Source organism: Meles meles, chromosome 7 (assembly GCF_922984935.1).
Source record: "Meles meles chromosome 7, mMelMel3.1 paternal haplotype, whole genome shotgun sequence".
In the NCBI taxonomy this organism is placed as follows: domain Eukaryota; kingdom Metazoa; phylum Chordata; class Mammalia; order Carnivora; family Mustelidae; genus Meles; species Meles meles.
Genome location: NC_060072.1, coordinates 50,347,635 through 50,357,275, shown reverse-complemented (window position 1 = coordinate 50,357,275; position 9,641 = coordinate 50,347,635).

Here is a 9,641-nt window from a genome sequence, read left to right as displayed (position 1 = left end):
ACCTAATCAAAGACATTCTTAAGTAGGGGCACCTGGGTGGCTCAGTTGGGTAAGCAACAAGACTCTTGATTTCAGCTCACGTCATGAACTTGGGGTCCTGAGATGGAGTCCTGTGTGGGACTCTCTGCTCAGTGGGAAGTCTGCCTGGGATTCTCTCCCTCTTCCTCTGCCCCTCCCCCAACTTGCACACATGCATGCTCTCTCTCTCTAAAATAAATAAATCTTTAAAAAAAAAAAAAAAAGACACCCTTAAGTCCTGTTTTTTGCTTTTCATTTTTAGTGTGTGATAGTGATGAATATAAATGACTACTAGTTCACTTTGGTGTCACTGCCCTGATGCTAAGTTGTTAAAGTTGTTATCTGCCATTGCGTGACCCTACTCTACAGAATCACTTCTGAGTAAAAACACATAAGAGCCTCAGTCCTCTGTTACTTGCTCCAAGTCCTCACAAAGGGTTTCCTCAAAACTCTTAGTGCATTTTAAGGCTTTAGTAACTTCAGAGGTATAAGTGGTTCTGATTTAGTTAAATGTCTTTTACACAGATTTAGTTTAGTGTGTTGGAAAGAATAAATTTTTAATTTTTAATTTTTGCCTGCAAACTGTTTTCAGATGGATTGGTAGAGAAAGCCCGAGGCTTGGCTACCTCAGTCACCACATCTGCCTCCATTAGATTTTTGGGTTCTGTAGGTAACACCCAAACTGTTATGTATATAACAAAACTGTGTTTTAGTAATTTTAAAGCTAGGATTACAAATGTAATCCTTTCAGTCAATGAGCTTACTTAGTGAAAGTTTTTACAAAAATCAACTACAGCAATGTATAGCATAAGGTGGTAATTATGTCAAATTGTAATAACAAACATCAATATTTTTAAATGTTAAGTAATCAACCTTTCAAATGTCTCTTTTAAGTAATTATACCATGTAATTCTTAGGTTATTTGTTTCACGGAGCAATTATGGTAAAACAACAACAAAAACCTGAATTAGGGGCATCTTCAGGTCAAGTCATGATCTCAAGGTTCTGGAATCAAGCCCCACATTGGGCTGGGCACTGCAAAACATTTAGTAAAGGAAGCTTTTAAATAACACAAACTGCTATATTGAAACTGTTCTTTAGAATGCCAATATAAGGTTGTTTCTGAGATTTACATGCAAAAAATTGTCAAACTGATGATCTTTAATATTCACTGTCAAAATTCAACCTAATCTTACTCTAGTACTTACAGTTAACATTCTGAACCTGGTAGAGGTGAGTAAAATGAACTTTTACTTGACATTGCTTTTAAAATTTATCATAAGATAATGAGTACTATAAAAATAGGGCTAAAGATTTTGCATCTCAGCCAGAATATAGAAAGTTATAGGTAAATAAAGGTCAGTGATTTTTTTTTTCTTCATGGGTACTGTAAATCCTCAATTCAGAAGCACCATGACATGAATTATGTGCCTTTCCCTTGATTTCTTGCTTTCTGACATAAGAAACCAGGAGTATATGTTTCAATTACACTTGTAATTTTCTAACATAGGTTGAGAAAAAAGTGAAACAACTATTGGCATACAGAAATAAAAATATTACCCTTGTCAATACAATTTAGCCTATGTTATATTTTAATTTTTATTGGTGCTAACCAGTCTCTCTAGGGAAATGGAGACAATGGTAATTAGAAAAATCTCTCACACGTATTCATTCTGCTGGGCTTTGGGAAAAAACCACTGAGATCATTCCCGCCACCCCTCTTCCAAAGAAGTCTTGTGGAAATAGATGACTTCTCATGGAAATGAGTCAGACTGAACACGGGACATAGATCCCCATGGGAATGAGGGGAACTTCCACAGACATTCTATCATGGAACCAAAAGGGGAGGTTCTGTTGCAATCCATTGTGATCTAAGAGGAGTTGTGAACCGTTACCTCCTTGGCCAAGCACATTCACTCCAGGAAGAACTCCCAGACAATGAGCATGCTTTACCTCGCATAAGAGAGAGAACTTGACAAAGTGACGGTGCCACATTCGTCTTTTATGTATATGCACACAGCATCTAATTAATGGGCTCCTTTTCTTTTCAGATACTTGGTATTCAGAGAGCATCACACAGTTGAAACATCTAGGTGGGCCAGGAAGAAATTCATTTGACTGTAAGTGATTCAACAAAAGTCCAGAAGCAATACTACAACATAATGGTCTTATTTTCACCCATAATGCTTTATGGATGACAAAATATTTCACTTTTTCAGCATTCCTGTGAAAGGTTCCAAAGGGCTGTATGCCATTTCACTTACAAAGCCAAAGCTAGTGATGCAAAAAGAGGTCTGTTGAAAATAGACCTGGTGACTAGGTCCAGCAGAACCTTCTGACCAAGTGCATGACCTTGGGCAAATGACTTCAGCTCTCTAGACTTGTTTTGTCAATGGTAACATGAGGGGACTGAACAATATGATGGTGTATGCATTTGGCAGCTCCAAAATTCTACAACTATCTGATTCTATACCCGGAGACATGTAAATATTGCGAATATAAAAATTTCTAAGGGAATTAAGAGAGTATCACCAAGACTTGTTATTTACAATTATGTGTTCTTTGGTATGTGTTGGTAAATGGTTCTCAAGTTGCTGCCTTTGTTTTCATTTGGGGTAATTAAAATTCCTTGAAGATGGAGATCTCTTGATTTCTATTTGGTTAATTACCTAATAATGTCTAGTAAAGTGCTTTGCACATTAAAGTGCTCGCGATAAAAATGATCAATGATCATTTAAAGCTTCTCTTGCTAAAGTATTGGTTTATAAGAAAACTATACCTCCGTTAAGATGCATTTTTTTCCCATCAGTATTTAGTACATACTCAGGCATCTAACAACCATATCTATCTATCTGGGCAGCAGACAAATTAAGATTGTGTTCTTTGACCAAAAAAATTAGAGATGTTCAAAAGCAACAGCCCTGGAAATCAACTATTTACTGAGTAAGCAGCACCCTAACACTGGGGAACTATCTCTCTGTACAAATGCTTTCGTGTATCTAAGACTCAGAATACCAACTTACAGCCTTAATGGGGTGCCGGACTCCAGGGGAAAGAGTCCTGAAAGGATTTTGGGGAGACAGCACAAGCCACCCTCCCTTCCTGGCCTTCCATGTGCTTTTTACTGCTGTGTGTGAACGAAATTTCTCATCAGTTGGACAATACATAAACAAGAAAATGCAATTCCATCCTTCACTCTGAAATGGGGAGTCTGATAATTCCCCAGTAGAACCAGTTCTCATTCTGCTGAAAGGTCCATCCTTGCCAGGAGAGTAGATAGAAGTAGGCTCCAGCTGTCATAAGAACCTAATGTTTCATTCTGGGTGTAAGCCTGACAAGTTTGCAAATCTTAATCACATTAGCAACAATTTCCATAATGTAACCATGGCAGAGGTGCCTGGAGTCTGCCAGGGTTTTAAAAAAGATGGGTGGGACACAATTCCTAAATGCTGAGATGCAGGAATAAGGTATTTTCATCATCAACCAAAAAAATCAGACACACACACACACACACACACACACCCCACCCTGAGGCAGGAAGTAAAGAGCAAGAGTTACTGGTTGAAAGGTGCCCTCAAAGAGGTTGTTTTGGGTTTGAAAAAGGCAATGTGAAATAGTGAACAGAGAGATGAATGCAGACACAGCACATGCTGTTGGAGCTCCAGACCCAGGTAAACCAAGCGTCTGCGACACAAGAACCGCCTCCTATGAACGACACCCAGCACTTAGGGCACGCCTCTGAGTTTTTAAGGAGTCTTTTTTTTTTTTTTTAAAGATTTTATTTATTTGACAGAGAGAGAGAGAGATCACAAGTAGGCAGAGAGGCAGGCAGAGAGAGAGGGGGAAGCAGGTTCCCTGCTGAGCAGAGAGCCCGATGCGGGGCTCGATCCCAGGACCCTGAGATCATGACCTGAGCTGAAGGCAGAGGCTTAACCCACTGAGCCACCCAGGCGCCCCAAGGAGTCTTTTTGATTTGATGGACCTCAGAGGATTCCACAGTCTTTGGCATTGCAAGTGGCCTCAAAGGTCATGAAGTCCACATACTGCCTCCTCTCCAGCACGTTGGATCCCCCTTGCATAATCTGGACAAGCGGTCGTCCAGTTTCCCCTTCAACTCATCAGAAGAAAGTAACTGTGCATTGTCTACAGGAAGCACAAGGGGACTCATTATTCAAGGATAACTGGTACCAAGAAAAGGCCACCCAAAGAGAACCCACTTAACAAGCTAAGTTTCATAGTCTAGAGCAAAAATAAGAAGGCTAGAAAAATGACCCCCCCCCAAAAAGTACCAAGTATTGACTTTGTTTTGGGAGGATGCATAACTTAAAACATTTTACAGGAAATTTGTATGACAGTACATTATACGACAGCAAAATTTAAAACCTTCACTTCAAATTGGACTTTCACAGCCCAGCCTGAAAAAAAAAAAGGAGTTTTTTGTTTGTTTGTTTGTTTGTTTGTTTGTTTTTTTGAGAGAGAGAGAGAGAGAAAGAGAGAGGGCACCTGAGTAAGGGGAGAAGGGGGTGGGGATAGGTGCAGAGGGAGAGGGAGAGAGAAAATCTCAAGCAGACTCCACACCCAGGCCTCACAACCCTGAGATCATGATCTGAGCCGAAAACAAGTCAGACGGTTAATCAGCTGAGCCACCCACGTGCCCCTGAAGAAAGGTCATTTTTTTGCAAAAGTTTTTAAGATCTTTATTAGTTTTCCCAAAGGCCTCTCTGAATCCCTTGACACACAAATCAGTCTTTTTAGAAGCGCCCACATTGCCGCCATTGTCTATTTTTCATCTTCAATTTTTAACTAGTCCAATTCTATCTTTAGATTTGAGCCACATCCCCCTAGCAGTCTCCAGAAACTGAGTTTTTGGCAAGATTTTGAAATTTACATGACTCTTCATTGTCAAGAAGAGTCAGCGGTAACCGCATGTATTTGTGGATCCTTAAAAAGGAAGGGAGGCTCACTGAAAGACTAGAGACGAGGGTGAAGGGTAAATACAGGAGGAAGTGTTCTCCTCAGGACAAACTTTAAAGGAGTCAGTTCATAAGTGAATGTTTTTCATGTTATCACAATTTTTGCTTTATAAGTCATTGAACGAAGATCTGTTACACAAAATTATTGTCTTTCTCTGTGGGACTTTACGTACAACGCAGAAGAAGTTAAACACAGAGCCTGCTTACACTATGCATGATCATACTATTGAGTTCAAAGGGCACTAGCTGCCTTTTCTCCTGGGGTTGCTCCTGGCTGGAGAAAGGCCTCCATCCTTATTTTTGGGGATTCGTAAGGAGGAAGATTTAGGTTCTGACATTCGTCTGGTTGCTATTCTGCTCCTCTAATTGCTACCTCTAAGACCTTCAGGAAGGCGTTTAGGTCTTTATCTCACTGTTTCCTCATCTGCAAAATGGACACAATACTGGCATCTACGTCCCCAGTTGCCTGGGAGGACTGTTGCCAGGAATCAGCAGGCAGACCATGTCAGCCATCACTCTCTTGCCGGAGCTGCTGTTGCAATAAAGAGATGAGGAGGCCCTCCAGATGACTCACACATGCCTTTTTCCCCCTTTTCAAGGAACAAAACTATATTTTAAAATGTGAAAAATCATCCTGTGTCTATGGGATAAAAATCCTGATTAGGAATTAAGGAATTAAGCCTTCCACTAATATACAGAGCTTATATAATCCCCAAGTACTTGTCGAGAATGAGGCTGATGAAAATAAAAACTTAGCAAAATGTTGTTTTATGGTAATTGCACCTAAGTCCTCCGTTCTTCTGCTATTTCTGATGCTTCTGGGGTTGGAGATTTAAAATGCCAACCAGAGAACTCTATGTCCTGCCCCTATTCAATGAAAATAAAGTCGCTGAAAAGAAAAACCAAAATGTATTAAATTCTATCCAGCAGCAACAACAACAACAAAAAAAAACCTCTTAACATGAGGAAGGAATGGTTTTCCTCCAGAGTTCAGCTCCAACGATTCCCCAGGGAGGAAGCCTTCCAGGAGAGTCTTCTGTACCCTGCTAGTGTATCCTTCTGCCTCGAAGGGCTTCTCTGCATGAAAGAGCTCAGTGTTACTTGTCTCCTACTCAGAAATTTGGGTTGTTGTCACGGTGTGTTTTATATTTCATTTGCTAGATGGGAACCTCATCGAGGAAAGGGATTTCACTTGTTTTTATTTTTGTTTGCAGTTGCTCCTGTAATGCCCCTTAGAAGTGCCCTTGCCCATGGTGGTGTTCAACAAAGGGTACCAGTGGTCTGATGTTTAGCCGCTGATTGAACGATCTTTACCATTTCAGAGAGGGCTGTCCCCTACTTTCCCCATATCCGTGCGGTAGGTTGGAAAAAATGACCACCTTTGTTCACCACTACTTACTAGTACTCACTTTGTAAAACTATTTGAAGTACTTTATTCAGACTCTAAAGCATGATTTTCAAACTTAAAAAAGAATAGAATTATTTTTCAAAATCTTACATGGAATCATCAATATATAAAAAATCAAAGGAATTTTGCTCTGCTGAAATGTGACTAGGGGCGGCAGGTGGAAGCAGGTCTAGCCTGCTTTCCCTCTTGCCCTCCCACCGCCATCCCAGGTCCCTGGTCAGCAGCCTCAGAAACCATCTGAAATGCTCTGTCCAAGGAAGTAACTTGTGGGAATCTCGGTCCCACCAGCCACATGGGAGCTGCTCACTTCATCAGGTTCCTACAGGCACAATGAGCTGCTGTTTTCTCCTCTACAAGGTAACACTTGGCTCTATTTTTCCAGGAATGCTGATTAGTTCATGTTGATTTATTCACACTAGCATTATGTTAATGTTATTGATATTTTCAAGGATTTTAAGATATCTTACATTAGCAATTTCTCTCAAGAATGAGAAGAGGAAGAATGAGTTGACTTGGTCACCCGAAGTTTAAAGGTAGAACTGAGAGGAAAGGGAGTTGAGGGAAACTGGAAGGGGAGATGAACCATGAGAGACTATGGACTCTGAAAAACAACCAGAGGGTTTTGAAGGGGCGGGGGTTGGAGGCTGAGGAACCAGGTGGTGGGTAATAGGGAGGGCACGTACTGCATGGAGCAGTGGGTGTGGTGCAAAAACAATGAACACTGTTAAGCTGAAAATAAACAAAAAAATAATAAATAAATAAAGGTAGAACTGACCAAGGTCCTTTCAAAATGTCATATGCTGACCCAACCAGGTTCCCTGGACATGCTTCAAAGTTATAATGGCTAAGAGTTTATGCTCTAGGTGTGTGCTTACAAACAACACTTCAAAGCAGGCACTTTATCCTCCATTAGCAGTTTTATAAACCAAGATCTCGAGAAGCCAAAGAACTCTGCTGAGGTCACACAGCTGGAAAATGGCAGCACTGGGGTCTGCACCCAGGTCAGTCGAAGACATGCTCTTTCTAGATTTTTGCACCAAGGAGGCATTGCTCTTGGAAGGAGCATGCTATAAAATCTATCTTTACCTCTTACTTACCAACCTCTCGAAGCCTCAGTTTCCTTCCCTGTGAAACCAGGACACCAGCACCTATCACACTGACCACAGTGAAAACAAAAAGAGCTAACACGGGTCTACTGCTTGGCAAAGTCTCTGAACTAAAGTACGTATTTTTAACCATTAGTATTATCTATTAATAATTTTGAGTTACAGTTTAGACTGTCCTCAGTCATTCTGCATCACTCTTTGTTTTACGGGAGTCCTAGCTGGAGAAATGTTAGCCTCTGCAGAAGATCAGGACAAGTTGTGAATTGAGACAAGTTACCTCGGAGACCTGCTTTGTGTACACTTAAGACCCAGACATTCCTACCGAATAAGTTTCATGCTTAGAAAATATCAAGAGGTCATGGAGTTCATCTTCAAGCTGTGGCCCAGTCCCTTCTGAAATTATTCACCTCAGTTTGAAATATCTCCAGAGAAAGAGATTTTATAGTTTCCTGTGGTAATTGATTCAAATGTCAGACAAGGATAGACTCAAAGTCATGAGCACAGTGCCTCATGCTTCACTTTGGGCTCGAGGTCAGGAATACATAAAATGCAATCTAGAATTTCCTACAGAGACCTGGGCTATTTTACAAAGAGGCCTCTTGAACTTTAGCTGAGATCCTTGCTTCCAGATGAACACTTACTACATTCTTCCTTCTAGCTTTCCTTGAAACTAATGAATATCTCAGTTTAAAAACTGTATCATCTGTTGATGGAAAATTTTTATTTTCCTTGTAGAACTGCAAAACTCAGTAAGAACACGATTTCCTGCAAACCGAGCTCTGTTAATAGAGCAAATTGGGGCCAGGGGCAGTGAGTACTTAACTAGTTGTGGCAAAGTGTCTAAGAAAATCTCTAGCCCAGAAATAAAGAGAGAGATTCTATACAAGCCGTCTTTCATCTACAGTTTATCTGCTCTTAGGCAAACCCATAAAGAGGGTGAGGTGGCAACTACCCTGCTTCTAGTACAGGCACATTGTGATAATCAAGCAAGACCATGTTCAGTCAAGTGCATCAGTGACCGTCACTGTGTGACAGGTGGCTTCCCTAGGGGAAGATCTTTGAGGCCACCCAAGCTCAAGTTCAAATCTCTGACTCACACTGCTAACAGCACGATCCCAGGCACCCCAACTTTCTGAGTTCTTTCCACCCTCCTGAAGAATGCGGTTTGCTTTAATCTATGTCCCACCTGGCGGCTCTCTGGGTAAGTCCTTCCAGCGACACAGAGGTGGAACTCTGTATCTTAGGGGCAGAATTTGACTCCGGAATTCCAAATTTCATGAAGCCATTTTCTCCTTAAACCTGGGGTCCATCACTACACAATGTAGCCTACTTTCCTGGATACGGCCGGCTGCAAGCACCAGTGTTAAGGAGGGTTCCTGAATTAGTCTAGGGTGGGGCGAAGTCTGTCTTTTTCACAGGGGCCCCTCACTGCAGCTCTGAGGTAGGGTGTGCTCTCCAGGGTAGTCCATCCAGAATATTCAACAGCTGCCACCCCCTCCTCATTCTGGCACAAGAGTAGGGCCACTTTTCTCTCTCTTCCAAAGCATCGCCATATTGTCAAACATTCTCCCATGGGTCCCAGGTGAGACCCACAAAACCCCTATCTTTTCTCCACCATATGGGCTCTACCAGGTGGCCTCCCTCTCTCCAGGGAAACAGGCCTCTCTCCTGTGTCCCTGGGCCCACGCTTCTCCCATCTCTTCTCCCTCCTGCTCCTCCCTCCCTGCCCTTATCCTCCAGTTCACTCATAACCTGCAGATTTGTAACTCCTGATCCAATACTGTACCTTTATGATGAACTTAAACTGTGGCCTGTTACAACACCTGCCCTCATTATCTCCATTTGAAAATCATCTTGAAGCTGGGCACTGTGTGCTGCTCAGGACATCATGTCACAACATCAGTATTCCATCTCCTAGATTTAAAAAAGGCAAGCTCAAGAGTTGGGAGTAGAGAGAAAAGCCTTAATGGACAGTAACAGACAAAATGTATCAAGGGCTTACTGGGTGCCAAGCATCAAAAAACAGTTTTAATGTTATTTACTTATTTAATCAATTTTAATTACTCATTTAATTATTTAATATTAATTACTTATTCAATTTTAATCATTTTTGTTTCTTATTTATGATTTGTCACT